Genomic DNA, 26,933 nt, shown 5'->3' on the forward strand with positions numbered 1-26,933 from the left:
TGCAGCATTCCGGGTCACATGTTTAATTTCCATTTAGGGAAGCTGCAATTACACATGGACAGGTATATCTAAAAATGAAAAATGACAGTTTTGTGTGTATTATATGTTTTTGTTACAGCAATATTAAATGTCTTTTCAAAATAGAAAAAATATTACTGACTCATAATTTGAAGGGACTGGAGAGAGCGGTAGTGCCATTCCAGACCACCATGCTGCAGACAGAATTTGGAATCTTCTAGTAAACCATAAATTCTTCCCATCTTCTGATCGGTAGGTGTGCTGGATATCCAACCCAGCAGATATGATATCAATTACCTATCATCCTCAGGTAATCAATATTAGATGATCCTCAAGATAAGAAATCAATATGCCATAGTGAAATCAATCTCGGTGCCAGAATGAAATCACGAAAGGGGTATTCCGAGACTTAAGTATTGATGATATTTTGTTAAGTTAGGCCATCAATATCTGATTGTGGGGGGCTAACTCTTAGCACCCCACTAATTAGTTGTTCAAATAGGACTTGGCTGCAAACTGCTCAATGTATACCAGCCACAGCATTGTTCATTTCTAGAGATGAGCGAGCACCAAAATGCTCGGGTGCTCGTTACTCGAGTCGAACTTTCAGTGATGCTCGAGAGTTCGTTTCGAGTAACGAACCCCATTGAAGTCAATGGGCGACTCGAGCATTTTTGTATATCGCCGATGCTCGCTAAGGTTTTCATTTGTGAAAACCTGGGAAATTCAAGAAAGTGATGGGAACGACACAGAAACGGATAGGGCAGGCGAGGGGCTACATGTGGGGCTGCATCTCAAGTTCCCAGGTCCGACTATTAAGCCACAATAGTGGCAAGAGTGAGACCCCCCCCCCCCGCACTGTCAGCATAAAGATCGTTCTCCTCTGCCACAGCTGTAATAGCTGTGGCAGAGAAGAACGATGTTAGCCCATTGAATTCAATGGAGCCGGCAATACAGTTGGCTCCAATGAAAGCAATGGGCTGCCGGCGATCGCGGGATGAATTATCGGGAAGGGCTTAAATATATAAGCCCTTGTCGGGAAGGGCTTATATATTTAAGCCCTTCCCGACAATTTATCCCGCGATCGCCCGCAGCACATTGCTTTCAATGGAGCCGGCTGTATTGCCGGCTCCATTTAATTCAATGCGCTGGACAGCTCCGGCCCGTTTCTATTGAAACGCGGCTAGGAGCAGTATTTTCGGGCGATTTTTCGGCCCCGGTCATGCGATTTGCGGATGCGCATCCGTCATGCGATCCGCAAACCGCGGGAAAAAACACCCGTGTGACTAAGGCCTAAAGGTGCAGCAGCTGAAAACCATTCTACCGAGTTGTGCCTCTTCTAGTTTCTTGCCATGTAACCCTACACATTGGATTGCTCTTTCTGTCTTCTTCTAGACTCTAGGGATTTGGGAGAAGTTAGAGTTTATGTTAGGTAACGCTTAAAAGTTACATTGTATTTAAACAGTCTTCATATAACCACATTTTGCTCATTGTGAGTTAATAAAGTAGTAAAGTATCTATTATATACATAGTTTCTCAACAAAAACATATACAGTATGTCATTCGCGTTATCATAGTTTTGAATAGTTTCCATGAATATTCATGAAATCTAAATGTTAAAACAATATGATATAATAGCTACTGCTATTTCACAGCAGGATATATGAAAATTCCTTTGAATTGCACATGTGCAATTAAATTAGATTCCATTGCGGCAAATGATAAAATGTACTTAGTTACAATAGACACTACGGAGAGAGAGAGACAGAGGAAGAGAACATTTCTAAGTGCATTTTGAGTGTGACACAGTCTAATTGGAATCTGGTTCCTAAATGTTTTGTGTAAGGTCGTTTAGAAAATTCATTGCACTGTGTGGACTTCTACTGTGCTTACGCACTGCACTTGCAAAGCAGGCAACATTTATTACTTTACTCTCATTTATTATAAACTAATAAGTCCCGATGTCTACAAATTCTCAGAAATGCGTATTAAAATGGATAAAAAATGTCTCACCTATCTTGTGTAAAACACATTAGGTTATAAGTTCATATATGGTGAAAAAAAGACAAAACTAAAATAGTAGGATACAAAAATGTCAAATAACTACAGCACAAACAATATAACCAGTAATGTTTTTTTTCCCATGTCATCACGTTAAGCAGAAAGAAGGCAGTTTATTCCTCAACCGCTGCCCTTTTCATTTGTTTCAGTCATCACAATGTATTAACCCCTTACAAGGCACGCCTGGAAAATCTTCGGGGCTTGATACACTGACCATGCAGTTAAACCCTGGAAGATTTCCGTGGACAGCTCTAGTGCTGAAATGTGCAGAGCACTGAGCTGTCATCTCAAATCTTCCAGGTTTTTTTTTCTTTTAAATCTGAGTTTTTTATTAGAATTATTTCAAGTTTTACATTAAATATCATATCATGGAACATTAAATCTTGATGAGCGCGTAATAGACGATGGGTAATGCAATCAAATCATCCTTACAAATAGCCACACATTTAACTATTTAACTTTAAACTAAGGTCTCTGCTTATAGATTCAAACATGTGTCCTCACGTATTTAGAGTCTAGATGAAGTAGGGACTTTCAGAGACTTATGAAACATCTTAATGAAGAAAAAGGGGGGGTGAAAGAGGGTGCATGGGTAGGTTGATGTACAGAAGGGGGGATGGGGAGTATGGGTTATGGGGAGGGGGGGTGGGGGGCGGCACTATATATGACGGACACCGAGCTTTAATATCGTTCTCCATTTCCCTTCCCTCTTACTCGTTCACTGACCAGGGTCCCACCCCACTGTCACTCGTCGGGGGGGGGGGGGCATAGGCACCAGACCCCTCCCTCCCCAGGAGACTCAAACCAAAGCTTTCCAGGGGCTCCACATTTCCACAAATCCATCCCGATCGTTTTTGGCCCGGCTCACCAGTTCCTCTAAATTGCAAATTGAATCCACTTTTTCTTTTCACTGATTCAAGGTGGGGGGGGGGGGGGATTTTCTGGAGCCATAACAGAGGGATCAGAGCTTTTGCAGCGTCGATCAATATTGCTATCAGTTTGCTTTTTAATGGATGGAAGCTACTGGATGGCCTCCAGAGGAATATGATGTCGGCTGTCAGTGTTAGGTTCGGTGAGATGCTTTGTAGGACTTTCTCTACTTCTTTCCAATAGGGCACTATGATGGGACATTCCCACCAGATGTGTAGGAAAGAGCCCACTTTGGTCTCACATCTCCAGCATTTATTGTGGGGTGCTAGTTTGTATGCGTGCAGCCACTGTGGAGTTCTGTACCATCTTACTAATAGCTTATAATGATTTTCCTGTATTAACACGCATGGGGAGAGTCCAAAGGCCATTTTCATAATCACCCTAACTTCCTCCGAGGTGAGAGTAATATCCAATTCTTTTTCCCATGACAAAAGGAAAGCAGTTTTTGTGGGGGTGGCCAGAGCGATAAAGCGCTTCTTTAACTTAGCTAACTTACTTTTTTCTGGTATTGTCTCCTCTAAGACCATCTTCCAGGGTTTTTACTGCATACTCAGCACAGCAAGCCCCAGAGATTTTCTTGTCATAATACCAACTGTCAAAGTAGTACAGTACTTTCAAATACTTGCAAGATTAAATTGCATTGTTGACTCATTTAAAAAAACTGCCCTCTACGGGCTTAGTCACACGAGCGCATCGGTGCCCGTGTTCCTGCACTAAAAGATGGCCGCACTGCAGATGCGGACGAATCTCCGCAGCGCCGGAAGAAAGAAGATGTGACTGGCTCTATTGCCGGTCATGTGTTCTTTCTTCCGGCACTGCGGAGAGACGTCCGTCCTGAAGTGCGTCCGTCTTCTTCGTGCAGTAACATAGGCGCCGATGCGCCCGTGTGACTAAGCCCTGAGGCATGACATGGCAATAATAAACCTGCCACTGAAGGGGTTAAGGGAGTTTTACTGCCTGTATAATTTATTTAGGGATGGTATGTGAAGCAGTATTAACCAAGTTATATTACATTGTGGAAAGGTGACCTAGATTTCAAGTTTACTTAAATGTTTTATTTTCATGCGGTATCTTATATTTTTGACCCCTGCGATCTTGGAGAGCAGTTTTGGCACATTTGTGATCAAGTGTAAATTCATTTAATAAGGAAGTGTCCACTTGTTTAATGCAAGTGTTAGTTTAAAAACTTTGTACCTTCAGGTGCTGGGTGAAATGACATGATGGTTCAGGGCAGTGTTTCCCAACTCCAGTCCTTAAAGGGGTTGTCCCGCGGCAGCAAGTGGGTCTATACACTTCTGTATGGCCATATTAATGCACTTTGTAATGTACATTGTGCATTAATTATGAGCCATACAGAAGTTATAAGAAGTTTTTCACTTACCTGTTCCGTTGCTGGCGTCCTCGCTTCCATGGAGCCGACTAATTTTCGCCGTCTAATGGCCAAATTAGCCGCGCTTGCGCAGTCCCGGTCTTCTTCTTTTTTCAATGGGGCTGCTCGTGCTGGATGCCGGCTCCGTGTAGCTCCGCCCCGTCACGTGCCGATTCCAGCCAATCAGGAGGCTGGAATCGGCAATGGACCGCACAGAAGCCCTGCGGTCCACCGAGTGAGAAGATCCCCGCGGCCATCTTCATCAGGTAAGTAAGAAGTCACCGGAGCACGGGGATTCAGGTAAGCACTCTCCGGTGATCTTTTTTAACCCCTGCATCGGGTTGTCTCGCGCCGAATGGGGGGGGTTGAAAAAAAAAAAAAAAACGTTTCGGCGTGGGACAACCCCTTTAAGGCACCCCAACAGGTCATGTTTTCTAGATTTCCTCAGTATTGCACAGTTGATGTAATTATTGTTGGTGCCTCAGATATTCCAACAGGTGTTCTTACTAGAGGAGATCCTGAAAACATTACCTGTTGGGGTGCCTTGAGGACCGGAGTTGGGAAACACTGGTTCAGGGAGTTATCTAGGGAATTGGTACTTCCTGTAAGGGGGAGAGATTTGTTATCTGTATAGTCAATACTTAATAGTGCATAATATAATCTTATTCCACAGCATTTTCAGGTCACTTCTGTACAAGCTGGGTACTAATTTTATCAACCTCAGAAGGAAGAACGGCCGAGTCAACATCAAGTCAGCTACCTGAGCCCTGCAGGGATTGAATCTGCAACCTTCAGGTCGTGAGTGAAAGCTTAGGACTTCATTCTGCTGCCTTAACACTCTGTGCCACCCGAGGCCCTGTAGAAAGCCCTGAGCTAATAAAGAATAACAGAAGTGACACAGATGATATTAAAATGTAATGAATTATACTGCGATAGGCCGCTGTGCAACCCAAGGACTGTGTATTGCAGATCGAGCAGTAAACCAGGCTGAACTAAGCAGTGCAAATGAGTTAGAAGCACACTGAGAAAGAAATTGCTTAGAGCATGAACTGTCGGGCACAAGCACTTATTCGCTCACCATTACGGAGTGTATTGGTGCATGAACCAGTGTTTTTTTTTTACTATTCAAACTCTGCGCTATTGCGCATGAGTTTAAAAAAAAAGCGAGGAGATAGGTCCTGTCCTATCTTTCTCGCAAGTAGAAAAATGACGTGCAAGAAAGATAGGGCAAGTCCTATATTTTCTTGCATGTAGTATTAATGCATGAGAATCTCACTAGTGAAAATGAAACCATTGAAATCCATGGTTTTGTTTTGTATAGTTTTGTGGGTGTGATTTTCACGGCCGCAAAACAGGACAAAATGATGGCCATTTAAAGAGGCCCTTACTCCTGAAACGGAGCTGCACACCAACTGCGCCACAAAGCTCATCACCGGACACTAAAGTGACTGGAAGATACCACCAGTGTTTAGGATAAACTACACACAAATATATATAATACCCTAGGTTATGGCAAATCATCTTTTAGTTAAAAGGGTACAGCAGTTGGAAGATACAGCCCACTAAAACTATTTAGGATAATGATATAGGAGATATGAAGTGGCTGTTGCTTCGGGAGACTCCAGGCACTTTTGCTCTGAGTTTGGAATGAGGCTAGATACCTTGCAGCTGGGATCAGGCAAGCCAGAGGTTCCCTATACTGCTGGCAGTGAGTGACAGCACCATATGGCACTGAAGTAAGATGCCACGAGCAACCTCTTTTGCAGACTTTATTCCCATTAGAGTATATTGGCCATCGTTTTCACGGCCAGCTGATATACGCTATCATCTGGGGCATAGAAGCTTGTGGACGGGCGCACAAACGTTCACATGACATGGGCCCGGCATATATGCGCTGAGGTCACCATGCCTTCGCCCCTTTCCCCTTCCTTTGGCAGGCTCACCTCTGCTCTACTCCCTGCTCGTTCTTTGCAATGGGAGGGGGCGGGATGGGGTGGAGCTAAGCACCATCCTGTCCTGTCTCCTCCCATTGATGGTTATGGACAATGGCTGGGGAGAGAATGGGAGCTTAGCTCCACCCACGTCCCGCGCCTTGTCCACAGCCAGCAAAGGGAGGAGGCGGGATGGGATGGCACTTAGCCCCGCCCATGCCCAAACCTCCTCCTATTGCAAAGAACGAGCGTGGAAGAGAGCAGAGGTGAGCCTGCATGGCGGGAGGAGAGCCATGCTGCTAAACCCCCAACCACCTCCGGCCGCTGCCATGGGCTCCCATAAGAGCCCATTCAGCAGCCGATGTATTCCGGCCCAAAAGATAGTACCAAGACTATCTTTTGGGCCCAATGTAAAAACGCCTGGCACTATATTGGCCTGGCTGGGTGCTTTTTACGGCCATGTGATCTTGTGCATTGCAATCCAATGCATCAGATCACAGAGTGTATCGGTCAGCTGATATATGCTCGTGGGAAAGAGCCCGCAGTCTGATGCAATTTTACCCCGATTTTTGGACACAGCTAAATAGCCGCATATATACGGTCATGTAAATAAGGCCTAGGAGCGGCATCACATGGATATATTTGCAATAACTAGAGAATAGCGCCCATTGATTTCAATGGTCTTATTCTCATTTCCTTTTTTGCTGCATTTCCCTGCAAAATTCCGTATGCCCTTGCTGCTAAAACTCTGGATGGAATTTTGTCAGCAATCCCACCCAGTATGGATTTACCCTAAATGCAACCAAAGCAACAAATATAAGACTCATAGGGTCTTATAAGTTTTCTATATGTTGCTTGTGCAAAACGTTTCTGAGTTTTGTCGGTCGCGCCATTGTCTACCACTTTCCTGAAAAGGGGGTTTGGTTTTTTGAGAGGGGGCACGGCCATTACGGACTAGCAGATTTATATATTAATTACACCAGAAACTGGTGTAAATTATACCAAAGACATACATTAGATCAGACCTAGTGTTTATATCTATATAGATGCACAAAGGTGGCGAGATGCGACTAATATTATAAGAGAAAGTACCCCCCTCTTTATATACATTAGGCTAATTGTGTACTGGGGAAAATAATATTAAGATGGCGTCTGAAATGCCAGTCTGAATACATTTTGGCCATTATGTTAACATGTAGATGTAGTTTATGAATCAACTTTTTAAGCCAAGGTAAGTTGCGGTTTGAAAAACCAGGACAATTATGTAGGAAAGATTCTATTTCCCTTTAAAAAAAAAACAAAAAAACGCAGCTTCAAAAACCGAATAAAACTGCATTAAATCGGCAAATGTGAAAAACACCAACTCAAGCAAATCTAAAGCCTAAATAAGCAAATAAGAACACCATGTGTTGTTAAAACTACTATCATACATTCTGCACGGCTTCGGAAAATAATTATGCATACTGCTATAATTATATTCTATATTTAAAAAGTATGCTTGGATGAAGGAGTGACTTGTCAACACATCCTTGACCCATACAAAATTAAAGCATTTCGAAACCGACAATTATTCACTTTTCTTTTTTGATAAATTAAATTATCTGCTATTACAGCTGTCGTCTGAATTATTTTGTTTAAATTAGAACTCTGGCATCTTAATATGACAGTTATTAGTACTGGTTACTCTACTTTAGGGCTTTTTTGTCTTAGTCTCTATGATAACTGCCACAAAGCTTTTGATGCTACTGAACTCATTATGTCACTGCGTCGTTGATATTTCACACTAGAATGCTAACTGTACTTCAAGGACAAGTCATCTGATCAAAGGGTATTGAAAATCTTCCAAGTGGATGACAGATGAGAAATGGTAAAGTGTTATTTAGTAGAATGACCAATGCAGATTTAAGATGTTTTTCTAAGCCATTTCACTATTAGTCATTCACCTTTTCATATACCCCACAATTCCCTGACTTGCTGTTGTCATCACAAAGATGCAACAACATGGCCGGTTCCATAGCAGAAGTGTTGTCACATAAATATTCATGTGGATGACAAATGTAAAATACTCTACTTCACAAGGAGAACAAGTATGCAATAGAATTAAATCCAGTTATTCGATGAAATAAGCAACAGATTCACTATGAGAAATCTGATTTAGAGAGAACTATGTTCTTCACCCCTCTGCATCAGGTCAAGTGGAGCCAAAAGAATTTGTTGATAACTACTTGCAAACCATCTATCATCTTCAAATAATCTGCATAGGGCACACAAGAGACATTAAGGCCGGATTGACAAAAACATATTTGTGCAGTGTATCTATATATATATAAAATTGAATGTATGTCTGCATGTGTGTCTGTCTGTCTGTCTGTTTGTCCTTTATGTGCTACTACACCATTCATCCGATCGCCATGAAACTTTGGGAACTTGTTGAGTACACTCCTGGGAAGATTATAGGCATAGTACAAATATTCTACGATAAATGGCGCATGTGCGAGCGTCGTCGACAGTTACGACCCCCCCCACGTAGATCGTTCGATTTCCATCATTGCCACTAATTCTCTCACTTCCCGATGTTGTAGAAACATGAAATTTGGCACGAGCATTAACTATGTCATAAATAGGAAAAGGTAATGGGTCCCAACTCGATTATTCAATTGTAAGCGCCAAAGAATTAGCGTCCAAATTTTACGTACGGAATCTAATTTTCTCGCTTCCCAATGTCATGGAAACTTGAAATTTGGCACGAGCATTGATTATGTCATAAATAGGAAAAGCTAATTGGTCCCAACTCGATTCAATTCTATACGCCAAAGAATTAGCGTCCAAATTTTACGTACGGAATGTAATTTTCTCACATAGAAACGTGAAATTTGGCGCGGGCATTGAATATGTCATAAATAGGAAATGCTAATGGGTCCCAACTCGATTATTCGATTCTGTGCGCAAAAGAATTAGCGTCCAAATTTTACGTACGGAATGTAATTTTCTCACATAGAAACTTGAAATTTGGCACGGGCATCGAATATGTCATAAATAGGAAAAGCTAATGGGTCCCAACTCGATTATTCAATTCTATGCGCAAAAGAATTAGCGTCCAAATTTTACGTACGGAATGTCATTTTCTCACATAGAAACATGAAATTTGGCACGGGCATTGATTATGCCATAAATAGGAAAAGTTAATGGGTCCCAAGTCGATTATTCAATTCTAAGCGCAAAACAATTAGCGTCCAAATTTTACGTACGGAATCTAATTCTCTCACTTCCTGATATATATAAATGAATGTATGTCTGTCTGTCCTTTATGCATTACTACACCATTCATGCAATTGCCATGAGACTTTGGGAAGTTGTTGAGTACACTCCTGGTAAGATTACTGGCATAGTACAACTATCCTACGATAGGTGGCGCGCGTACGAGCATCGTCGACAGTTATGCCCCCCAGACAAAGATCGTTTGATTTCCATCTCAAGCACGAAAGCAAAAGGCATTACGAGCAACGGGATGCGTGTTCAACCAGAAAATGATGCATCCGCCGAACGTTTCGCAAGACAACTGCTGGATATTGAGAATGCTGAGGTAAAATGAAAGCTGTGCTGTGATTGGTTGCTATTTCTTATACTGCTGAGGTAACATGAAAGCTGTGCTGTGATTGGTGGCTACTTCTTACACTACTGAGGTTGCATGAAAGCTGTGCTGCGATTCGTTGTTATATATTATACCACTAAGGTAACATGAAAGCTGCGCTGTGATTGGTTGCTATTTTTTATATTGCTGAGGCAGAATAAAAGTTGCGCTGTGATTGGTTGTTATTTCTCTTACTGCTGAGGTAACATGAAAACTGCGCTGTGATTGGTTGTTATATTTTATACTGCTAAGGTAACATGAAAGCTGCGCTGTGATTGGTTGTTATATATTATACCACTGAGGTAACATGAAAGCTGCGCTGTGATTGGTTGTTATCTAGATATATAAAAATGAATAAATGTCTGTCTGTCTTCGCAGCAACGCGCAACGGGTAAGCTAGTTATGTATAAAAAATGGTATATGCCTATGGTAGTGAAAAGAATCCATTGATTTTAATGGATTCTTTAAAATAAGTGTATTTTGTTTGTGCACAAAAATATACAGTATACTCTAAACTGGGCAGGGAGAGCACACATATTGAACTGATTACACTAATTGCCCATTTCAATGAATGGGAGCAGGGCTGCATGTTTTTCTGCATACACAAATGCGTATGATTTGCATGCGCAAAAAGTACAGTAAAGAACACACATGTGCGCACAAATATGCAAAGCTAATTGAGCAAATACATGGTGTGAATGCATGCGTACATAGGCTTATAACTGTGTGACACCAGACTTAGAAATGTTTCTGCAGAATCGGTACCTGTGTGAAAATTGTTCAACTGTAAGGGCTCAGTCAGATAAGCATTTTGTGCTGCGCATTTACTTGCATGATACGCATGCAAAACGCATACAGAAAAAAAATTGTTCGACCGAAGCGGGCGTCACTGTTTAAAAAGTGCACTTGGGTGCGCTCAAAATTCACACATAAAGTGTGGTGGCATCAGTATCCTTTGCTGCAGCTGTGACAGGGGTTTCACCTTGTGGTCAATGGGGCATTAAATGACAGCTGAGCGCTGCCTATGATTGGTCCATGCACTCAGCCAATCACAGGCAGCACTCAGCCATTCATTGAATTCAATGACAGTGCTGTCACAGTGTTCAGTGATGAAGGGGCTCCCTGCAGTGACTGAGAAATCCCCTGCCAAATGCTCATCTTCACACTGTTGTGAAAATTGTGCGAGATTTGTTTGTTGTAAGACACACAAATACCGCACAGATATGAAACCCATGCTTTTGAATGGGTTCATTCACATTTGCAATGTTGAGATGCTATGCAGGTAAAAACAAAATCTGCATTGCCTATCTTTTTGCGATATATCACGCATTGTTATCAATAGGCCAGCGGCAGCAGTGCCAGCCTCAGTGAAAGCAATGGGAGAACTCCACGATCCCCTGCTGTGGCTGTGACAGCTGTGGTGGTGGATTCCGTCATCCCCGCAGTGATGCAGGCTGTTTCCAGACTCTGTGCGTAGAATGTGGAATAATTCTACCTCTTTGAAAACACCCTTATTGAGACTTGGGCGGGTGTCTCATTGGCATAAGTTCATTTACACGTGCATTAGTGCAATGGATGTTGCATATTTTCACACACGTGCATGTTTTACTTTACTTTTCGTACACACAAATCATGCACATGTATTGTTTACGTACAAAGAACATGCAACCATGCTTCCATTCATTGAATTGGGCAAGTAAGTTAATCAGTTCAATATATGCTCTTTCCCGGCACAAATGAGCAGGAAAATAGAGCTGTGTTGTTTTTTGCGGGACCAAAATATACTTATGTGAATGAAACCATTAAAAAACAATGGGTTCTATTCATGGCATATTGTGTGTTCAAATTTTGCACGTACAAGCATTCTTTTGCGCATCTATGTGCGCAAAAAAAATACGCTCCACGGATATGCAAAATGTGCATGACCAAAGCTCCTTGCTTTTTTTTACATGTGCCCAAAAAATGTGTGCAGGCCTTTAAATGGATACGTTTCAAATGACCGCTCACTGGAGCAGCTATGCTTGTAAATGATCCAAAGGCTGAGCGCTGTCTCTGATTGGTCACAATGCTCAGCCAATCAGAGGCAGCACTTTCAGGAGGCGGGGATTTTTCAATCCCCAGCCAGCAGAATACAGATGAAGACTGACAGGGATGGGGAGAAGAGCCAGACAGATGCGGAATTTGCTGTAAAAGTTTCACTGCGGCTAATCCACAGCATTTAAAGCATGTGTAAACATCTCCTAAGTCAGCTTGAGGTATGCTCCCTCATTCAGAGTGGCCCCAGTAGTAATAGTGACCCATATACCACTCCCAGCAATAATAGTGACCCCCCACAGTAGGCCAAGCAATAATAGTAACCCTCACAGTAGCCCTAGCAGTAATAGTGACCACCACAGTAGCTGCAGCAATAATATTGACCCCCCCACAGTAGCTCCAGTAGTAATAGTGCCCCCACACAGTATCCCAAGCAATAGAAGTGACCCCTAAATTTGCCCCAGTAGTTATAGTCACCCACACAGTAGCCTCAGCAATTATAGTACCCCTCTGCTGTAACCCCAGTACAAATAGTGACCCCCTCAGTAGCCCCAGCAATAATAGTGACACCCACAGTAGCCCCGATAGTATTAGCACTCCCCTATTCCAAGCCAGCAATAATAGAGAACCTCCACACTAGCACCATAGTATTAGTACTCCCAGTATTAGTGCTCCCCTATACCAGCCCAGTGATAATAGCAACCCCCACAGTAGCCCCAATAGTATTAATGCTCTCCTATACTAGCCCAGTAGTAATAGTGCCCCCCACAGCAGCCCCATAGTATTAGTGCTTCCAGTGTTAGTGCTCCCCTATATCAGTACAGCAATACTAGTGACCCCCACAGTAGCCCCAATAGTATTAGCGCTCCCCTATTTCAGGCTACCAATAATAGTGACCCCCCCACAGTAGCCCCAATAGTATTAATGCTCCCCTATTCCAGGCCAGCAATAATAGTGACCCTCACAGTAGCATCATAGTATTTGTGCTCCCCTATACTAGCCCAGAAATAATAGTTACCCCAACAGTAGGCCTATAGTATTAATGCTCCCCTATTCCAGGCTAGCAATAATAGTGCCACCCACAGTATCCCCATAGCATAAGTGCTCCTCTATGCCAGCCTAGCAATAATGGTGACCCCCCACAGTAGCCCCAGTAGTATTAACGCTCCTCCTAAGGCCCATATACTTACCCTACTCCTGGTCTTCACAGCACCGAAACCCCCCCCCACCACCACCACCACTGCTGCCGGCGGCCGGAAATGTGTGCACCCACAGCAGCACATCCCCCTCTCCTCTATTGCAGAAACAAACTGCCATCAGTGTATGTATCTGGACTGCGGCGCTGCAGAGTGATTACCTGCTGGTGAGCTATGGCACCCCAGGTGGTAATCACTGTAATGGTCACCAGAAAGCAGAAAAAAGGCCTGTCCTGCTGGGTCCCAGCGGAAGGCACGACACAGGGTCCCAAAGCGAGACTGTCCAGCCTAAATTGGGACATCTGGTCCACTTATATAACAATAATTCAAGGTTTTACACCTGGATTGTGAGTCCTTTTAAAACTCATCTGTGTTTAACTGAATGTAGATGTTACTGTGGGGCGTGGGGTCCCGCGGTCAGCGCGCGCCACTCCGGCTTCGGCTCCTGGAGCTCTGACGTTAGGGCTCCCCCGGCGACGTGGGGCGGCCGGTGTGCGGCGGCGTGGGCGTGTCCGCCCGTAGGGTGCCAGCCGCACTCCTCCACCTCTCTTGTGCAGTAGTGGGGGAGTTGGCTCCTCCCACTCTCCACCCCTGGGCGAAGTCTTGTAGTCATAAGGCTGGCAGTGACCTGAGCTCACTGCCAGTTATTGGTTCTGTCAGCTACTAGTCAGTCCTGTCTGCAGTTCTTCTCAGTCAGTTCCCTAGTTTGCTCGTCAGATTCCTTTTCCAGCCTTGCCTAGTGCTCAGTATTTTCTGTTTGGTCACTCCATCTGCCTTTTCTTGTCGGCACTCTGTCCCCCGTTAGTTAGGTTCATCTAAGTGCAGTCGCCAGGTCCCTAGCCTGGGTAGGGACCGCCGTCCAGTTGTCCGCCTGGAGTTAGCCAGGTTGAGGCAAGTAGGCAGGGACAGTGGGGTGTGGTAAGTTCAGGGCACCCCACCTGGCGCTCGGGGGTCAGAGTGCCGTAACAGTAGACTGATTACAAACTGAAGCAGAACAGATGCATGCATGCAAACATCTTTTGGGGGGTAGAGTAATTGAATATTGGATATGTAGGTCATTACACACTCCAGAAGTTTCACTCTGGGAGATTTGCCAAAGCTTTTCCTCCAGGCCAGCAGAATGCACACAGCATACACAATGCTCACATTCCTGGCTGGTGGGTAGTGGCTGGGCTTCTCCCTCCCCCTCTTCTTCCATTGGCTTCTCTTCCTTTCACCTTCCTGTCCCACTGAGTCACCTATTGCTTTGCTTTGCAGTGTACTGATAAAATGGAAACCTTCAACACTGAAGTCAGAAGGAAGCCCTACAGTTGGCTTCCCCCTATCATTGACTTTAATGTAAAAAACAAAACAGAAAGGTACTTTTCATTTGCTTTCCACTTTTTGGCCCGAACAAATAAGCGGCAAACTGAATCCAACCTGAGAGCAAAAAAATGCATTGCACTCTATGGGTCCAGTTAATTTCATTGTTTTACTAAAACAAATGGAAAGCAAAGACTGAGTGACAGATGCAGATGTGAAACCACACTTTGACAAGCAGCTGATAACGGTAAAAAATAAATACACAAAAACACATAAGAGACAGATCCATTTACCATGCCACACACCTACTTTATACTTTATCTTAAAGTCAATTTTCAGTGTTGGTTAAGCATCAGTGTCTAATACTGTATCCGAATAGCTACTATTGATAGCTAAGCTTCAGCAAAACAGGCGGCACAACTGACTGAGTAATATGACTTTCAAATAGAAGAAAAAATTTGCTTGCACACGAATAAATATTTCCTCTATAAATTAATCATAAGATGTTTGAAGGCATGCAAGCATACAGCATGGACATCATATTAATCCATTTTCTGTCAACCGCACCAGCAGGTGGATTTAACTGTTGGCAATTGGTAGGATTGGATACATGTTGCTTGTCTCAACACTGCAAAAGACTTGTGATGAGCTTAAGGAAAATAAAAATACATTGTCTTGCCAAATGAGTGCAGAGAAATGATAAAATATATTTTTGTTGGCATAAAAAGACAGATACTATTGTAATGGCCTTAAGGCCGTTTTCACACGGGCAACAAAATCACGTGATTTTCTCGCAATGCGACAGTGCTACAAATCGCATGTATGTGAAGCCCATGCTTTCCAATGGGTTCCTTCTAGAGCTGAGCGAGTATACTCGCTAAGGCACATTACTCGAGCGAGGGGGCGGGGAGCGGCGGGGGGGAACGGAGGGGGGGATCTCTCTCTCCCTCCCTCCCCCCGCTCTCCGCCGCAACTCACCTGTCACCCGCGCCGGCCCCCGAATCTTCAGAGACGAGCGGGGAGATAAGGCACTACTCGCTCGAGTAATGTGCCTTAGCGAGTATACTTGCTCATCTCTAGTTCCTTCACATTTGCAATGTTTTGTAGGCTGCAATGCTACATTGCGAGAAAAAAAATTGTGGCATGCTGTATATTGCCACAGTTTGCAATGTTTTGTAGCTCATGTTTCCCTATGGAGCCTTCTTTTGCCTTTCATTGCATGAATACGTGGTTTTCGTGTGATGAAATGCAACTTTTACAGTAGGAAATTCTACTGTTTTCCCTAGCTACATACAAAAAAAAAACAATACATTACCTAACAGGCACTTTCTGCTCTGCCACATTTCTCCTCCTGAAGCGCTAGCACACTTTTCTGTAGTCTTCAGCCGACGCTTCCTGGTCAGGGGTTCAAAAAACCCCACCTCTAGGAAGCGCTGGCTGTGGTTGGTTCTCGAGCACTGCGGCACAGCCAATCACTGCAGAGCTCGATGAACCAATCACAGCCATCACATTGAATGGAAAGAGAACTACAAAGTCACGCGACTTTGTAGCGACACAAAATCACGATATTGCCACGAGAAAATGCAACGATATCACACAGAACACAGATGTGATATTGCTGAGATTTTCTTGTGTTGCCTGTGTGAAAGAGGCCTTATACTTTGAATTATTTTTGTATCTAACTATGTGCTACAGTATTTATGTTACCTTTTTCATTGATTGACTTAATAAATTGGGATTTACAGAGACTTTTATAGCATGATGTTTCCATTCCATAAGAATACTCTTAGGCCGGCTGCACATGGCCGTGACAGGCTCCGCCGCGGAATTCTGCAGCACTGACTCTCAAAAAACACCTGAACACAATTGCGTTTTTGCTGCGCTTTTCTCATGACAAAATTGCAATCGTCAGTCTGAAGGGACCTCGTTGTAGGCACGTGTGTCTTTCTTGAGATACAAACAGACTTTTCACTCAGGTGGAATGTTCTGCATGCCACCCCACAAGTCGTGGTAAATTCCACAAGAAAATCTGCAGATTTTGATGCGGAATGAAAATGGCTTATATCAGCTGCTATATTATCATACCAGCAGAATTTGATGTGGAATTCCGCAGTGGAAATATTCCACCCATATGAAAGGGCGCTTATACAAAAAGACAGAAGGAGAGGGGGAGAGAGAGATGGAGAGCGAAGACATGGGTTATAAGATATTGTGTAAATTGCTCAAAGTCTTGCAATACATGAAATTGGGGTAGATTCATGGCAGGAATAATAACATTCCAATTGTGTGGTAATATAGTTACAGAAATGGCTGAATTCCACCAACTACATAGTCTGCCAAAATTGTAAACAAGAGGGTTAAAGCACTTTTCACACAAAACAGTATAAAGTCAAATATTACAGATTTTTTTCCTTTCTCACATTTCCTCTTGTCTCAACATATCACGACCTGCTCTGCAAAAAAAAATTCTTATTGCGAAATTATGCTCCCCATGTTGGAAAATAACAAATAAGCTTGTACCTTTCCTGGATCCCTCTATGTCCACCACTGGCAGCTCTAGGTCTTCACTGTGATGTATTTTTTACAGGCTGCAGCAGTATGTGATGTCCAATACATAGGCTCCTACAGCCCGTAAACAATGTGTCTTGAACAGTGGATACCTAGAGTTGCCTGGAAGAAAACATGTGGCAGGTATGAGCTTGCTTGTTATTTTGCAGCTTTACAAACATGGTTTTGCAATAAAAAAAAATATTTTGGACACACCCTTTAGCAAAACTTACAGGGAGTTGGAGGGGACATGTATATCACATGATTTCTCTCACCCAGTTAACCTGCAATATGGATCATGTGACATACAGAACACATCAAGTGATCCATTTCAGAACTGTTGACTGGGGAACCAGGAAGCTCCTGCTCTTAGGTCACACTGTTTGGAACTTTGGTTCTCTGTTGATTAGGTTGAATTACGTCCATTATTGTAACTATTTTAGAGTATTATAATAATAGTCTTATCTTAATGGGTCTAACTTAGGTTCTCTTTAAAGTTGAGGCTACATCGTGATCTCAGTCAAGGGGCTCATCTAATTTCAACTGTTTTAATACTTTTGGCAACCTTCATGCAACATTGAACATTTTTGGTTATGCAACTTTTGATTGCACCAAAATTTCAGTTGTGCAATTGTCACACAACCATAGATCAGCAGTCACTTTTATGATGAACACATTTAAACTTTTCAGGACCAAGGGTCATTAATGTGTAGGCATCCAGGTCACATTCTGCAATTCTTTTTTTTTTTTTTTATAAATCTAAGTTTTTTATTAGAGTTTTTCAAGTTTCACATTACATATCATATCATGCAACATTAGATCTTGATAAATGCACAATAGACAAAAGATAATACTTTCGTTTCATCCTTCAAACTTAGTTATACAATTAACTCTTTAACTTTAAACTGAAATTCCTGCTTAGTGATCCAAGCATCTGACTTCGTATACTTAAGTCAGTGTGAAGCAGGGACTTTCAAAGATATACAAAACATCTTAATGAAAGAGAGGGAAGGGGAGAAAAAGGGGGGGGGGGGTTGAGGGTTGTACGGGAAGGTTAACGTACAGAAGAGGGGGGGCGGATAGGGGTCATGGTGGAAGAGGGGTAGGAAGAGGCATCTTACGTATCTGACCTCATGCTATAATGTCGTTCTTACTCGTTCACTGTCCGGGGCCCTACGACACTGACATTCACCAGGTAGTACATCTGCACCAGACTCCTCCCTCCCCGGATGACTCAGGCCACCGCTCTCCAGGGGCTCCACATCTCCACAAATCCATCCCGATCGTTTTTGGCCCTGCTCACCAGTTCCTCTAAATTGCAGATTGAGTCTACTTTTTCCTTCCACTGATTCAAGGTGGGTGAGATCTTTTGGAGCCATAATAGAGGAATCAGCGCTTTTGCTGCGTCTATCAATATTGCTATCAGTTTGTTTTTTAGTGGATGAAAGGTACTGGATGGCCTCCAGAGGAAGATGATATCTGCTGTTAGTGATAGATTCGGTGAGATGATTTGTAGAGCTTTCTCTACTTCTTTCCAATACTGCGCTATGATCGGGCATTCCCACCAGATGTCCAGGAAGGAGCCCACCTCAGTCTCGCATCTCCAGCATTTATTATGTGGTGACAATTTATATGCGTGTAGCCATTGTGGGGTTCTGTACCACCTTACTAATAGCTTGTAGTGGTTTTCCTGTAATAACACGCATGGGGAGAGCCCGAAAGCCATTTTCATAATCACCCTGACTTCCTCCGAGGTGAGAGTAATGTTCAATTCTTTTTCCCATGACAAAAGGAAGGCAGTTTTTGTGAGAGAGGCTGGTGCGACAAAGCGCTTCTTTAGCTTAGCTATCTTCCTTTTCTCAGGTGCTATCTCTTCTAAGACCCCCTCAAAGGCAGTCCCGGGTCTCGTGGATTTAAATGTTTTCAGAAATTTTTCTAAGGTTTTTGTGACATGGGTTTTTTGTAGATCGGAGAAGGTATGCTGAGGGAGGAGGGCTTGCAATATTTCAGGTGTTTTTTTGTGTGCTTGGGCTTGGAGATCTCTCACCGTGACTCCCTTGAATTTCTTCCATATATTGGAGGTCGATGAATCTGAGGGTACGTCTAATAATTTGCATATCATGCGTAGGGGCATCACGGGGGAGGGGACCGGGGCCAGTGAATTCCGGAGTCCCTCCCAGGTCTCAATGGGGCCTCGTAAGAGAGGCTCGCGCCTGCTTCTCTTGGCTCTGAACCCAGGGGGGATCCAGAGGTCTTCCATTAGGGAGTCCCCGTATGCTCCTTCTGCTAATAAGGGAAGAAGTGGATCCTTTACGGGTTGGCTAAGTTCCATCCAGTATCCTAATTGTACTGCCTTGTAAAAATCTTCAATAGAGGGAAGGTCCATACCCCCCTCATATCGCTTTTTTATCATTAGGCTGTGGGCCAGACGTGGTCTTTTGTGCCTCCAGACATAGTCTGAAAAAGCTTTTTTAATGGCTTTAAAGAAGGATTTTGGGAGGGAGATTGGGAGCATGCGTATTTTGTAGAGAATTATTGGGAGTACGTAGGATTTGAGGATGTTTTTCCTGCCGAACCAGGAAATTAGGGGCAAATTGTAAGAGTGGAGCATGTCTTTGATTTTGGTAATTAGGGGGAGGAAGTTATGGGTGTATAAATCTTCGGCCTTCCTAGTGAGCTTAATACCCAGATAGTCAATGTGGGAATTGGACCATTTGAAGGGCGAGCTGGACTGTAGAGAGCTATGCTGTTGCCTGGGAATAGAGATGTTTAGGATTGTGGATTTTGAGAAATTCACCTTAAAGTTTGATAGCGATCCGAACTCTTCTAGGAGTGAGACCAGTTTGGGTAATCCTTTTGCTGGTTCCGTGACAATGAACATGACATCATCAGCGAAGGCAGCGGCGGATATGGAGTTGGTGCCAATCTCCAAACCTCGAATGGTCTGGTCCTGCCTCACTCTCTGGAGCAAAGGTTCCAATGCAAGGATGAAAAGGGAGGGTGAAAGCGGGCATCCCTGGCGGGTTCCATTACGTATATCGAATGGAGGGGACAAAGTGTCATTAATTTTTAGCCTGGCGTACGGTTTAGAATACAGCGAAAAGATTGAGGTGATGAAAGAGGGAGGTAGGTTGAAGTGTCTGAGTGTTGCCTCTAAGTAAGTCCAGCTCACCCTGTCAAACGCCTTTTCAGCGTCGGTCCCCAGGAAGGCCAACGGAATATTTCGGGATTGGGCATATCTTGCTACATGAAGCAATCGGTGGCAATTGTCCTTTCCTTCTCTTCCCTTGACAAATCCTGCTTGCTCCTTGTTAATCAGTTCGGGGATAAAGTCTTCTAGTCGTTTGGCCAGCACCTTAGCCCATATCTTTACATCTACATTGATGAGTGAGATCGGTCTATAGCTGCCGCATAATTCAGGGTTTTTCCCCTCTTTATGTAACAGCGTAATATGCGCTTCTAAAGATTGTTTGGGTAGGGGTTTCCCCCGGAGCAGCGCATTGCATAGATTTTTAAGTTGGGGTATCAATATTTCCTTAAAGGATTTATAATAGGCCAAGGATAGACCATCAGGGCCTGGGCTTTTCCCCGCTGGGCAGGATTCTAGGACGGATTCTATTTCTGCACTGGTGACTGGAATCGTTAAAGTACTAGCTTCTGTATCGTTCAGTTTGGGTAGATTTAGGGTTTTCAAGAAACTGTCTATTTCGTCTTTAGTTTTTTGTGGGATAGGTGTTTCCCCCCGACCATGTAAATCATACAACTCAGAGTAATATTTCTGAAATTCTTTGGCTATATCCGGGGTGGTGGAAACTACCCTACCCGTTTGTGTCTGTATGGCAGATATGTGGTTTCTGGCTCGAGCTTTTTTAATCAATGTTGTCATAAACCTACTGCCTTTATTGCCGTGTGCATATACTGTATGTTTGAAGAATAGACGTTGTTTGTTGAACCTAGCCTCTAATTGGTTTTTTAGTTCCCGTCGCAGTGTAATTAGTTCCTCTAGATCTTTTTTGGCCTGGGAGATTTTTGCTTTTTGCTCCAAATTTGCTATTTGGTTGAGTTTGTTGTCAATGACCCTCTGTTGTTGCTTTTTTACTCTTGTTCCTAATGCTATTAGGAGGCCTCTTATATAAGCCTTATGAGCTTCCCAAATTATTGGTATTTCTGTTTCGTCATCTGTGTTTAATTTAAAAAATTCCTCTATCGATTCGGACAGTCGTGTCCTTTCTTCTTCCGAGTCTAGTAGCGACTCATTGAGTCGCCACCTCCACTCTCTTGGTTCTATTTTGCAGGGTCTGATGTCTACGTGTAGTGGGGCATGGTCTGAAATGGTCATCGCGTCTATATGGGCTTTTCCTACCTGTTGGATTAGGGAGTAAGATACGAATAAATAGTCTAGCCTCTGGAAAGATGAGTGTACAGAGGAATAGTATGTGTAATCCTTTGTAGACGGATGTAGGTATCTCCACGCATCTGTGACCTCTAATTTCTGGAGGGTTCGGTGCAAAGCCCCGAGTTTCCTTTTTGAGACCTGGGAACGACCCGTTGATGCCTCCAGTAATGGGTTCAAAGTTAAATTCCAGTCCCCGCCCACGTAAATCTGGCCCACAGCAAAATGTTTGAGAATGTCTAGGTGTTTCACTAACCATGGTACCTGGTCGGAGTTAGGGGCATATAAGTTTGCGAAAGTTACTTTTATGTTATTTATTGTTCCTTTTATGAAAAGGGCTCTCCCCTCTCCGTCTGCATATTGAGCTTCGAATTTGAAAGGGATGGATCTGTGGAAAAGAATAGAGACCCCCTTCGAAGCTGATGTAGGATGTGTGTTGTGGAACTCCTGTGAGAAAAATTTCCCCGGGAGAGACACATGCTTGTTGCCCTTAAAGTGAGTCTCCTGGAGGAAAAGAATCTTTGTGCCATACCTCTTTAGCAGATGTGCCAGGTTGTGTCTTTTAAGCGGTGTATTCAGGCCCCGGGCGTTGAACGTGGTGATACGAGTGGCTTCCATTCCCGGTCTTCGAGAGCAAATGTAGAAGGGGTCTTCACCTCTCTTACAAAACGCTGAAAATAGAGATTAGAGTGAGGGTTTGTTATATTCCAGATATACTTTCGGTATGCTCAGGGGGTACCTTCTGGTTTAGTGATCGGAGATGGGAGGGCAGGAGGGGGGAGATGAGGGGGGGAAAGGAGAACACAAATAGGAGAGAGGGATGAAGGGGGGGAGAGTAGCGAGAGAGAAAGCGAGAAGAAAAGGGGAACCAAGGGGGGGGTTAAACAGACAGTCGAACAGTCAGTATTATGAGCTACGGCACTCTCCTTAGGTCTTTGTGCACGTAGGGTGTGTAGAAAAGTTTCTTCCGGCTCTTCTAGGAGCTCGTGAAGGTACGTAGTCGTACGTGAATGTGAGGGGGTAGAGAAAATACAGTAATCTGTACTATATGTTCTAAACGGGCATAGCCTGATCGGTACAGGCACTGCGGGGGCCCAATTTAACTATTCTTACTCCACTGGTGAGTAAGTTGACTATGATCATGTGGGAACTGACACATTACAAATGTGGTCTAACTGTAATTCTAGCATAGAAAAAACATATTAACTAACATGACCGCCTGTAAAACTTTAAAGGGTCAGTTACCACTTGCAAGTAACTGGTTATAGTGTTCAAATCAAATCAAATGGTCAAGTTGGACGGGTGAACGGGTCTCAGGTATCATTCGGTGTTACTTCTTCTCTGTTCTTCTTCTTTTTGCACCTGGGGGACTTTTGGCTTTTGGCCAGCTGCCAAGTCTCCTGCGTGGAGAGATGTGTGAAGGTTGGGAAGTCTGGCAAGGGCAGCCAGCCTGGTAAGTCCATTGGCTCGATTCCTAAATGTTGCCAGCAGTTTTGCATTTCGTCTGGTGAGCGAATGTTGAAGCGTTTGCCTTTGTGGCTGAAGCCTAGTCCAAAAGGAAATAGCCACGCATATTTTATATTTTTCAGTCTCAGCGCATCTAATAATGGGCGCAATGCCCGTCTTTTTATCAAGGTGGATGGAGCCAGGTCTTGGAATATTTGAATAGGGACTCCTCCGTATTGTAGGTCCTGGTTATTTCTCGCCGCCCTAAGGACCGCCAGAGCGTCTGGAAAGGACAATAACTTGCAAATTATGTCCCTGGGAGGTTCAGCGCTGGTCGGGGTCGGTCTTAATGCTCTGTGGACTCGTTCCACTACAATAGTGGTCGCTCTTTCTGGACCCAGAAGGGAAGAGAAGATTTCTGTTGTGACTTTGTCCAGAGTCTCTGTCGCCCAAGTTTCTGGCAGGCCTTTTATGCGCACATTATTGCGTCTGTTACGATTCTCTAAGTCCTCTTGCAGGATAAGAACTTTGTTCAGATGGTTATGTTGATCTTTTAATACTTGAGATATTTCCAGTGAGTGAGCTGTGATGGAAGATGTGGAGGATTCAAGATCATCTATTCTCCTTCCCATGCTTTTGACTTCCTCCTTGATTTCATTAAGATCCGCCATTACCGGACGAAGGGCTGATGATAATAGCTCTTTCATAAAACCTTTAGAAATTCTTTCTCCATCTTCTCCTTCGGAGGAGTCTTCAATTTCTCTATCTGTTGCCCTCATTGCTGCAGTCTGATGGGACGATGCTGTCTTGTTTACTGCGTGAGGAGAGCAAGAGGGCCTTTCTTTCAGGAACTTTTGTAGGTCTGATTGCCCTCTGGCGGGGCGAGGTGTTCCCTGGAGATCTCCTCCTTTTTCTTTGGTTATCTTGACCATTTTATTTTTTACTCAGGATCGCTGATGGTATGGGCCCCGGATTGTGCCGTTGTAACGGGACTCTACATTCAGAGAGCCATTACTCTCCGCGGTCAGGCACCCCCTCGGGGGAAGACTTTCTTATGTGAGAGTCTTTATGTTGTAAAAAATTGTTATTATTCAGAACTTACTCTGCAAGTTCCATAAAAAATTGAGGGGAAAAAAAATTGAGGCAATGCACTTGTTTATTCTGTTAAGCAAGCTGAAAAATTTTGTAAGTTTTCTTTTGTTTATTGGAGCTGGATTTGCCAGTTCCGAAAAAATTGAGCAGAGCTCTTCTTTTACCTCCAGTCTCCCAGTTATGTTGGTTAACACTGGGAGGCTTGTTATGTGGGGTTTCTTTGTCCTGCTCCCTCTTCTTCCCCTTATTTTGCTGATGGGCTGATGATGGGGGATTGGAGATAAAATGGAGGGGGGTTTGCGCGGGAAAGAGCAGTCAACCCAGCCCGGGAGTATAATCAGCAGCGGGAGGGCCGCCAAGAGGCCTCAGGAGCTCCGCTACTGCAGTTATGCCGTGTGACAGAGATCGCAGCAGGTTCTCTCACTCACCGCCGGTCCCTCTGCCTCAGCTCCTCTCTGCTTTCGGAGCAGCAGCCCGCCCTCACAGTCGCCGTCAGCTCTGGGTCCGCAGCCGCCACCGAGTGACACCGGGACTCTCCTGCTCCTCTCTCCCCCCCCCCCCCCCCGCCGGCGCTCCGGAGCACTCCGAGGTAGGTCCGCTGGCTTACTTGTAAGTTTCGCTATTCTGCCTGCTCCACTTCTGGTGTCTGTGGGGGCTGTCCTGGGGGAGCACTTACTTGTGTCCCTGTTGCTCGTTTCCCCTGTTCCTCTCGCTCCCCGGCTGTCTCTTTCCTGCCAGTGGCTGCTCCTCCTTGCCTGCTTCTTTGCAGGAGGTATTTGTTGCTGCCGATCGCGGCCGGCCTTCACTTCCGGTCGGCCGCGTTTATAAATTTAGCCTGGGGATGCGCCCGGTCCAGTAGGCCGCAAAATCGCGGTTTCAGCTAGAGACCTGTGAGAGGTCTCGTTTTAAAGCCCGGGTCCCGGTGGTGCTAGCGGTGGTGGTTTCGGCCCTGTGGGGGCTTTTGGGCCGGAGTTATTGGTGCCGGAGTTTTCTAGCAGCCAGGAGTTTACACTGCTGCTTCTCTTCCCGTCGCTGGCTAGCCACGCCCCCACATTCTGCAATTCTGCTGTGCTTAACTACTTTATTTTTGGGGTGACATATGTACAGGAGGGTTTGTTTTTGCAGGAGAAGTTGTATTTTTCAATTGTACCATTTAATATAACATATATATATATATATATATATTTATTGGAAGACTTTTGTAAAATTTCTAATTGGGGCTAAATGGGAAAAAAAGCAAAATTGAGCCATTGGGGAATATGTTTAAAGCTTCCATGGTGCAGTAAAAATGATATGTTGTCTTTATTCTGCAGGTCAGTATGATTACTATGATACCAAAGTTATACAGTTTTTTACATTTCCTCACCAAAAAGACTATGTACGACACAACTCTGGCTATGTCAATGCATTTCATGAATACTCTGAATGGTCAATTCATTCACCACCTTGAATGCAGTATTTGTTCCCCTTGCGTTGCCTCTTTTTAACCAAGTAAGGGAAGCCTTTCAGTTGGTAAAATTAACTGGAGTCACATATCCAGAAGATCTTTATTCCATATTTTGCTGGCTTTGAACTGATGTACTGGCGAAAGCAACAGCAATCTCAGAATGGGACAAGTGCTCCTCAGTAGTCAGCCATCAGTCCACCACTAGGGCTGACGGTGCTACGATCTTTCTGCCCTATATCTATTATTTTCCATGGTTGGTAGGATTGGGCTCTTTATCATGGATTGATTCTGGGGTGATTGAACTCTAGACTTTTAGAGTAGTATACTGTTAGCATACTTTATGTGCTGCCTAAAGCTTAGGGATAGTATCTTGAGCATCTGCCTGAAGCATCCTTCTTTGTAGTTGTCAGTTATAATTTAGATTGACTGACATATGTATGCACTGCATACAGTTTAGAGACACCAGCCTGCTCATCTATCTGAAGCATCCTTTTTTGAAGTCATCTACTTTCTAGAGTGAGGGACTTATCTATACACTGCATATAACTTAGGGATACTAGCCTTAGCATCTACCTGAATAGCCTGAGCGTCCACCTGAATCATATTTTGTGTCTGACCGCCATCTACACTTTAGTTATCAGATCAGTTGACGTGAGAATATCCATGACTCATTAGGTTGCTGAAAAATTGTTAAGTCCAATAGAAATGCGTCGAACCTATGAGCATGTGTATCTGGAACCTGTGAATCTGAACCTGTGTATCTAGCACCTGTGAATTTATGATGAACCTGGGCTGGAATCTATGTTTCAGAGTTGATTCTTTCAGAAATATATTTTTTCTGAAGTGTGTGTTTTTTTCTAGAGTAGGTTACCAACTTGGCAGAAATCTATCTATATTTCGAGTATAACAGTAACACTAACCTACCTTCTTCTATCTATGAATGCACCCTCCTACGTGGTGACGAAACTATGGGACAAGTACTGACTGGTAGAGCATAAACATATCCGCTATTCCTGCCAGTAAAATACTGACTGGTAGGGCATAAACACATCCATTATTCCAGCCAGTAAAGTGACCCCCTTGGGTAACACTAAGAACACCTTTACCCTTGAGCTTTGATGGTTGCCCAGTATGAAATAGTTACCTACACTGATTAAGATGGTAACCTTTTGATTGTTATTCTCTTTTTTTCTGTCTTTTTGTGTGTCTGCCTTTAGGCCCATTCTTAATTTTAAACTAAGTATAATAAAAGTTAAGTTTTAGGGTTCTCCCTCTGTGAGACCCATACTAAGTTGAGATCCCTCTGCCTCAGGAAAAAGTATCAGTAGTCAGAGTCACATTTGGAGGGTAGTACTTTTGAAGATTGTGATTTATCTGGTCCCATATTTCACAAAAAGGTGCACATTTTTCTGTAGCTATTCGAACACTTCTTTCCGACTTGTCATCAAATCTCAAAAAGTTTATTAGGTCTTCAAATCTTTTCGTACTCATCGTGGCAAGGAAAATTGGTGGACCATATTTCTTGCTCCACAGAAT

Source organism: Eleutherodactylus coqui, chromosome 10, assembly GCF_035609145.1.
Source record: "Eleutherodactylus coqui strain aEleCoq1 chromosome 10, aEleCoq1.hap1, whole genome shotgun sequence".
Taxonomy (NCBI): Eukaryota; Metazoa; Chordata; class Amphibia; order Anura; family Eleutherodactylidae; genus Eleutherodactylus; species Eleutherodactylus coqui.